The 8,783-nt window shown below is 37.9% G+C and overlaps 1 long non-coding RNA gene across 3 annotated transcripts; it reads left to right on the forward strand.

Moving 5' to 3' along the window:
• Positions 1 to 6: 6 nt before the first annotated feature.
• Positions 7 to 8,783, forward strand: LOC109364064. Of its 3 annotated transcripts, XR_004162229.1 has the most exons (4): positions 7 to 456; positions 1,952 to 2,004; positions 5,195 to 5,252; positions 6,321 to 8,783. It is a non-coding gene; the product is annotated as an uncharacterized LOC109364064 (long non-coding RNA). The 3 variants fall into 3 exon arrangements; XR_004162228.1 differs by having other exon boundaries at positions 5,195 to 8,783; XR_004162230.1 differs by having other exon boundaries at positions 7 to 136; positions 5,195 to 8,783.

An 8,783-nucleotide genomic window follows, 5' to 3' on the forward strand; every position in this document is an offset into this window, starting at 1 on the left:
CTGCCGTGCTTAGGGAGTGCGGTGGTGGTGATTCTCAGCGGGGGTTATGGTGTTTCTCGACGGGTTAGATTTGTAACGCAGTACTCCTTGATATAGCGTGAGGAGTAACAGCTTTAAAGTAAAAAGAGAAATTTCGGTGAGATGTTAGGTGGAAATGCTTCGCTCAGGGCGGTGAGGCCCTGGCACAGCTGCCCACAGAGCTGTGGTGCCCCATCCCTGGAGGCACTCAGGGTGAGGCCCTAGGCAGCCCGAGCTGGGGGTGCAGCCTGCCCATGGCAGGGGTTGGAGCTGATGGGCTTTAAGCTCCCTCCCAACCCAAGCCATTCTGTGATTTTATTTTTTTTTCTGAGAAGCAGGGCTGAAACCTGAGTCCATCTTCCATTCTTCAGATACTGGCTCTAGGGAGGAAGCTTCCCCTCCTCAGGCCCTGATTGCCACAACTGGCAGGAGACAGAGGTGAAGCATTGTGCCCATGTCATCCTCCAGCCCTTTACACTTAGGTGTTTGTCATTTGGGTGATGAAAGTGGCATCTGTGTGTGCATCGCAGACTTAAGTTTGATAAGAATCGTTTGAGTTGGAAGAGACCTTTACAGGCTATCCAGTCTAACTTCTCTGCAGTAAACAGGGACACCTACAGCTTAACCAGGTGTTCAGATTGCTGTCCAGCCTGATCCCAAGTGTCACCAGATATGCAGCACCCATCACCTGTCTGGGCAACATGTGCCAGTGCTTTTCCACTCTTACTGTAAAAAACTTCTTCCTTATATCCTGTCTAAATTTCCCCTCTTTTTGTTTGAAGCCATTTCCCTTTGTCCTGTTGCCATAGACCTTACTAAAGACTCCAGTTCTCCATCTCCTTTCTTACAAACCCCCCTTAAAATACTGAAGCACCACTTTCAGGTCTCACCAGAGCCTCCTCTTATCCAGGGATATGCTGCAAGCCCCTGGAAGGCTTTCCCTTCCTCCAGCTCTTCTCTCTCTGCCCCCTCCTCCCACTGCCCAAACAAGAGGAGTTGTTGGAACTAGATAAATATAGTTCAGGCTGGGCTTCAGCCAGAATCTCTACAATGCCAGTTTTATTTGAATATTTCAAATTAATTTTCAAGAGTTGGGTTCTGTCCCTGCAATATAAATATGTAACAATATATTATGACTTTCATGTAGTAAAAACAAGTAGGAGAGGAACATGAAATTAAAGTAGCCAAGTCACCTGAGCATCATCTTATAACTGACTTTTAAGAGAGAAGTCATGCAAAATGATTATATAGCTTTCTGGAGTGGAACAGAACAGTTGGAAGTGACTTACAATGACCATCAAGTTCAACTGCCTGGCCACTTGAGGCCTAAAAGAAAGCTAAAGCATGCTGCTGAGAGCATTATCCCAGTGTCTTTTAAACACTGACAGTTGTGCGGCATCTCTTAGGAATTTTGTGCCTAAGAGCACCCTCATGATACAGAAACGTGTCCTTATGTCCAATCTGTAGCTCTTAAATTGCTTTTGGCTATGAGTATTTGCTAGGTGCACAAAGCAACTGGCATTTGTCTAGCATTTGCTAGACAGATAATGTGCATCTAATGTGCTAAATATGTATCTATTTTGCTAGATAAATGCTACAAGAATTATTTTGAAGCTCATGAGTCTATTAGACCAAACATTTTTGGAAGTAAGGTCTTATCCAGTGTGACTAGACTACCCAAACAATTCTTAATTACAGAATTCACAATATTTTGATACACTTAAGTAGAACATGATGTTGACTTTGCCAGTGTGTCTGTAAACTACTGTTTTAAAGAGTTCTGTGACTGCTGTAGGAGTAAGCAAACTGACCCATCATGTTTGAAGTCCATGTTATTCAGTGCAGAGTCCATATCCATAGGATGCTTTGCTACAGCTGACTCTAAGGTGACATTTTTCATCTGCACAGTTCCTAATTTGCCTGTAATCCACAGGGTATGGAAACTTCACAAGGAAGGGCCAAAGCTTTTTGCTGGAATATTCTGAGGTAAACCATTTTTCTTTATTCTTAAAAATTCCGTTTTCTAGTTTTTGGCTGTTAGCAGCCTAGTTCTTCAAATATACATCATGATTCATATTTAAATATAATTTTCACAGTTCTTCCTGAAAAATGTAACGTTCCATGTAAATCCATAATTTTCAACATTGGGTACATAGGAGAAAAGATTTGTTTCACTAAATTATTCTGGAGAATAATTGTGTGCATTGTGCCGTGTGCTTTGAACAGTTTACTGTACCTCCACAGATTATTATTTTGACTGCATATATTAATTTAGAAAGCAGTTGTATGGCATGGATGATGCCATTAAAACTACAAGATGTGATGTTATAGTCATTACTTAATCATTATATGAATTAATTATTTATGTTGTTATTGACTGTTTCCTTTAAATGTTGGTGTTTGGAAATTTGGTACACAAACAGCACATTGTCACCCAGCCTTGATTTCTGAAGGGAGATTTTATATTGTGGAATATATACTGTAAGCCATTTTTGCTAACAGAAAATGCCTGTTATTGAAAAAATGTCACGTAATGTGCATTGCCTTGGAAGCTACAGCTCCTGATTTCTAATTTTAGCTTTGTTACTGTCTCTTTGCATTTTCTCAGGCAAGAATCATAGGTTTAAGACATTGTGCATTTAAAATGTGGCTGCTGGGGCCTCAGATTTTGCACTGAATTTAGCAGAGGATCTGCCATGGCTGGCAGATTCCAGGAAACTAAGCTGTAGTTTCTGTATGTTTGGATCCATTCACTTAAACTAAAATTTGTGTAAACTAATTTTCAAATACAGACCCTTCAAAAATCAAGGACAGGCAGTAATTAGATACTCACTCAGTAGTCATCATTTCTGAAGACTATAGGTTTTAGCCATGCTTAAGTTCAAGTATCTCAAACAGGCTCTTTTATGTATGGGCCTTAAATTGAGCATACACAGTGTTAAGTAATTATATACTGTTAAAAGTAAGCACAAACTGTGGGCCTGAATGTCCCCTTTCAATGCTTTTCAACTTCCTCATGACAATCATAACTAACTCTTAAGGTTATAGAAGTTAAAAATTTAAAACACTTAAGTTTGAAAAACTGTTAGCATCTGCACACCATTAATAGCAATATTAGTGAAATTGTATATTATCTCAAAGTAGACAGGATATTGCAGGGAGTGGATTCTAATCCTGATTATAGTATAGACAAATTAACGCTAGTAATTTCATTTTCCTATGTCCATTTGTCTTTTTGTCCTTCTTCAAAGTAGATCAGACTCACAGTATATTCTTAGAGTGCCAAGGACCAGTCAGGTCATTTCAGAAAATGGTAGCGAGTGCCTTTTTATCAAAGGATTTGTCATAGTTCTAAAACTACTTGACAGCAGGCCCCAAATATAATCAACTGTAGAGTCATAGAGTGGATTGGGTTGGAAGAAGCCTCAGAGATTACGCAGTTCAACACCCTAGCCCCCAAAACCACCAGATCTGATGCTCAGGGCCCCATCCAAAGTGATCTTGAATACCTCCAGGGATGGGGCACCCACAGGCTCACTGGCACCCTGTGCCAGTGCCTCATCACCCTCTCAGTGAAAATTTTCCCCAGACATCAAATCTAAATCTTCCGTCTTTTAGTTTAGAACCTTTCTCCTATGTCCTATCACTGTCTACCCATGTAAAAAATTGATTTCCCTCCTGTTTATAAGCTCCCTTTAATTACTGCCACTACCAACTCTCCCCTGGTCGTTCTCTTCTATGGACTGAACAAACCCAGCTCTCTCAGCCTGAACATGAAGGTTTCTGTCCCTTCCTTTCCTTCTCCTGCCTGTATTGTGAATAAATTCCCCATTTTCCTATCTCATCTCTGCCATACAAAAGCATTAATAGTATTGTTCCTTGTGTCATTACTTAGATATTGATGAAGAGAGGTGCAGGTCATCTGGTGATTTTTTACTCTAAATACACAAATATATATATTTACAAAATCATCAAACACTGATAATTTTTCAGAGCAAAATACAGTAATCCAACCAACCTTGTTGGTTGGGATTTTAGAACTAAACTGAATGAAGATCATGGAGAGTAATCTTTCATCACCTAGCAGGTGAACAGAGTGATCTCTGAAAGGTCTTTTTCATCTCTTCTTTCTTGTCTTTGGTTCCAGGGAAGACAACTTTATTCAGAACTCACTGATCAGTCAGAAAACTCAGGCAATACTCTGCTAGTAATGCTCTTCAAAGAACAGAGGCAACATTGCATCTCTAGAATTGATAGAATTAACATGATTTACTTTCAATTTTGTAAATCTTTTTTAGTTTGATTCAGATCTTGAGCAATTCACAGTAATTCTAATGCTATTTCTTCCACTTTGATTTTTGATTACTCTTGATTTCCAACAGTGAGCAGTGTACCTGGGTTGCAGAGTGGTACTACAAAGAAATATTGTTAGCTAAGCCAAATAAGAAAGGATGGATTAGCCAAAGCAAAATGGTTTTGAAAATCTCATGAGGCTATTTGACAGCATGTTCAAAAGCAAAATGTTATTTGTATTATAACACATCCTGTCTTCATTTGCTCTACTGGTATGGTTGCAGGAGCAAATGTACCTCATTTGCAGTTAAGAAGGATTGCATATCAAAAGTGCAATGTGGAACTTTGTTCCAGTTGAAACTGGTACTAGCAAACACCAAGCATGTCTGATCACTTAATTTAAATCTCTTAATTGTCTACTAGATTAATTGACCTAATAGAGATTCTGCATGAATAATACGTAATAAGAATTAAAAATACGTTCTTCTGCATTTTTCTGCTTTGTTTAGGAGATTTCATAGATGAAATTCCCTTGATAGAGGTTGTTAGTTGAAGAGGTACTCTTTCAAAATTGTTAATGGAGATACAGACCTTTCTTTTCAATAATAACTGCAGTATTCTTACAAAGTAGAAGAGTGGTGTTATTTTTCTTTTGTTGGTAGAAAAAGAGGAATTAACTTGGTAAAGGCTGTGGTGAATGGTGAATGGTAAATGGTGAACCATTGTTTTGGTGAATGGAGCTAAGTTTTGTAAACTGAAGTCTGCCTTCAGTTTACTTGCCTTGGTACTGTGATTGTTCAGAGAAAAAGTTCAAAAGGAAACAGACGGAGAGGTGTACAAACAGCATACATTTTTCATGGATATTTTTCTTCTACTCCTGCAGCTATGAACCGGCACTGAAGAAAGTACTTGTACAATGCAGCAGTTCTTCTATTCTTCAGGTTTTAACAATTGCTCTACTTTTATCTATTTCTTTTAATGTAAGAATTTAATCTTTCAGGATTCAGATTTTTCCCTGATGTGTTTTGTCTTCACTTTTTTGTTACTGTTAGTTATGTTGCATTCTTGTTTGTTTGTTTGTTTTTCCTATTAGACCAATTTGAGACAGGCTGCATATGAAATTATTGTGTCTTTAATATGGAACATAATAGCAAATGAAGGCCTCAAAAAACGATGCTCCTAAGCAGTGGGACTTTGAAAATAATGAAGAGAAGTAATTGATACAGAAAGGCAAATTTTTAAATCAACTTACATATTCGTGGTCAAATCAACATTAAAATATCTGCAGACAGTGGAGCAGAGGTCGTTATAGTGGAGGATTATATGAATATGCAGTAAAAAATACTGTTAGAATCTATAGCAAATATATATTTATATATTCAAAAATTAACATGTTACCATCTGTCTCTCATGTGTCATTAAGCCAGCAAAGTTATGCTACCACTGTCACGTTTGCTGAAACCAGCAAATCAGAAATCATTTCTGACTACAATATCTGAAATATTTTTGTTCAGGATGCTAACTAGATCAGAGCTAAAATTCATTCTCTACATGTAGGTTAAATAAAACCTAGTGTAAAGCTCCAGAATAAATTATTCCAGAAACCTAGTTGGTTTGGTATAGCTCTGAAGATCCACCTCATAATGAACACTGAAGTGAGTCAAAACTGACAGATATTGGTGTTATGGAATGAGCATTTTATTCTCAATTCCTGTTGTGAACCAGAGTTATGTAAGGTAACTTGCAAAGCTATGTTTTGAGAATATTTTCTTCAGATGATAGATACAAAGGTCAAGTGGGAAGCTTTCTGGATAGAAAATGACAGGCAAGAGCAAAGCAATTATCATCTACCTCATATAGAGAAAAGATTCGGAGCTTAACGAGAAGACTCTGAGCTTAACAAGGTTTATTGCAAAAGTTAAGAACTGTGTTATTTAAGGAAGCTGAGTGAATTGAAATATGAGATAATTTCTTCATGAATTAAGAATGAGTTTTTGTATATTTTTAAGCACCTCTTTCTGACCTACCTGAGTAATATGCTGCTGATAAAGAACCGTCTTATTGGAAGGGACACCATCTGATCATCTTGTCTGTCATGGCAAATTCCTGGCTGTAAATTTCTGGCACCCTCATCCAGGGAGGTTTGTATCAGTAATTCTTTTGTACTGCATTCATAACAAATCCTGTAGGTGTACAAATGGCAACGTACTCCAAGTAGTGCCTGTGACACAAATTACACAATGAATCAGGGCATTAGCCTTACCTGCACTGACAGTACAGCTAAGTGAAAGGAAACAGAGGAGCCATGGAGCCACCTTTCCTCATTCCAGGCAGCTGTTCTCATTTTCTCTGAATGAAGTAATCCCTTCACAGCAGTTTTCCAATCTATATCAAGATCCTATCCTGGAACCTCATCTGCACTTTTACCGTAAAGTCAACACCATGATGGGAGAAAATGCATCTTGAAAAGTCTGAATTCAAGTACATGTGTATAGTTAGTGCATGTTGTACCCCAGTAAGTGTGACTTAGTGGATGTTACTTATGTCACAGCATTATATGCACATGAGATCCAGCATACCTATGGTTTTGATTTGAGGATTTATAGGGATCATCAGAAATGCCTTTCAAGGAATTAGATTGTTTCTTGGTTTGTTTGTTTGGGCTTTTTGCTTTTGCTTTGCAAAACCTCGTTCACCATATGCTCTCAAAGTGGGAAATAAGTGGCTGTCAGAGAATAATGCTTTCATAGCTGACTAGTCCTAGAGTTACTAAGGGACTACAGGTGCCCCCAGTTTGTCCTCAGAGAATAATACATGTCAAGATTGATGCACTGTACTCAACAGAGGCCTGATGGATGATAAGGACAGTGTTTTTAACAACAGAGTGGAAAATATTTCAAATATATCAAATATATCTGACATCAAAGTAATGAAGCCTAATGCTTAATTTCACAGACAAAATTAAGTTCTCCCCAGTATGTTGCTACTCATGGAGTATTATTTCCATTATTTTAGTAACAACTAATGTCTTTGTTAAAGTACATGAAATCCTTTTCTAACTGCATGGGTACCAAGAGAAAACTGAAACTAGACTGATTTGTGCCTTCAGAAGATAGATCTGTTAAAACCAGTGCAAGTTTATGAATAGTAAGTAGCTTGGAGATACTTCTGCAAGAAACAATAGATTTACTTGGAAAAAATGTTATTAAATTTTTCAAAAATGCACGTGTATATCGTGGTGATTACATTAAGAAGAGTTTAAAGGCACTTTTTGAAAAGTAAGCAAAATGGGTGCAGACACAAAGTGATCTAAAACAGGGATCTTGAAGTTTCTGTCCAATAGAGAAAGGATGAGTGAATCTGAGACTAGATTTAGTGATAACTGATTTGCTGTCTGGAGTGTCCCTTGTCTGTATTTCATGATTTTCTTTTGTAGTGTTTCAAGAAAAAGGTCCAGTGTATGTTCTCTTTGTTCTCTTTTCATGCTAATGCTGAGAGCCTCTGAGAGTTCAAATTGCCATACAGCAGATGTACGGTGAGGAACTGGAGCTACATTTGCACAAACAACTGTAGATCTAGCACTCACTGAGACCTGCTGTGGGTATACACAACTCCACTATTCTCCTTCAGATGTCTCCTCTCCGTAGATAAGGCTTTTTAAAATTGTATTCACTGTGGATGCTGAGGAATGAGCCAAAGTGGTTAGTGTCACTTGTTTTCCTGAAATGGTTTCTCCTGTTGCTATTGTCAAAGGTAGACTAGTCAGACACTTAGGCCTATAGGCTGACCAGCTAAGTAAGATGCCTCTAATGTTTTTAATTTCAGCTCCAATCCTCTTTCATAGCTGCTGAATCCACCTGTATTGTGCACTCAGTATTGATTCTCAGACACGTCGTCTGTTGTTATTTTCTAAGCAGCTTGCTGTTTACTTGGCTAGCCTTCTGAATGATATAGCTACGCATTCTTATCTGGAAGTGCCTGACACAGAAAAGGAAAAAAAAGTGTTATCTGATTTGTTGCAAAATTCTGGAGAGAAGCTCCCATACTTGGTTGTCTTCATCAACATATGGCCTCTAACATTTTTAGTATATCTCTTTGTCCTACTTACAATAATTCTACTAAGCAAATGGCCTCCATATGATATGAATGCTATAGCCCTTTCTAAAATTACATTTCTTATATAATTACAGCATATGTTATAATACGAGAATGTGATTGATTTTCTTCTGTTGTCACCGGTCCTGCCTATTTTCTGGACTTATTTCCAAAATCAAAACGTATTGAAAGCAAGAAAAAAAAGGTCATTTCAATCAGTGATGGTGTTCTCATCAGGAAATGCAAATGAGATTTTTAAAAGCTCAGTGGGAGAACAGCACATCAATAAATGGAGAATTTAGCATGTAGGAGAAGTCAGTCATCTGCAGAGTTTGTTACTTCATCAGTTTGAACTGACAAAATTCTGGTTGGCTGGA

This window comes from Meleagris gallopavo, chromosome Z (assembly GCF_000146605.3).
Source record: "Meleagris gallopavo isolate NT-WF06-2002-E0010 breed Aviagen turkey brand Nicholas breeding stock chromosome Z, Turkey_5.1, whole genome shotgun sequence".
Classification (NCBI taxonomy): domain Eukaryota; kingdom Metazoa; phylum Chordata; class Aves; order Galliformes; family Phasianidae; genus Meleagris; species Meleagris gallopavo.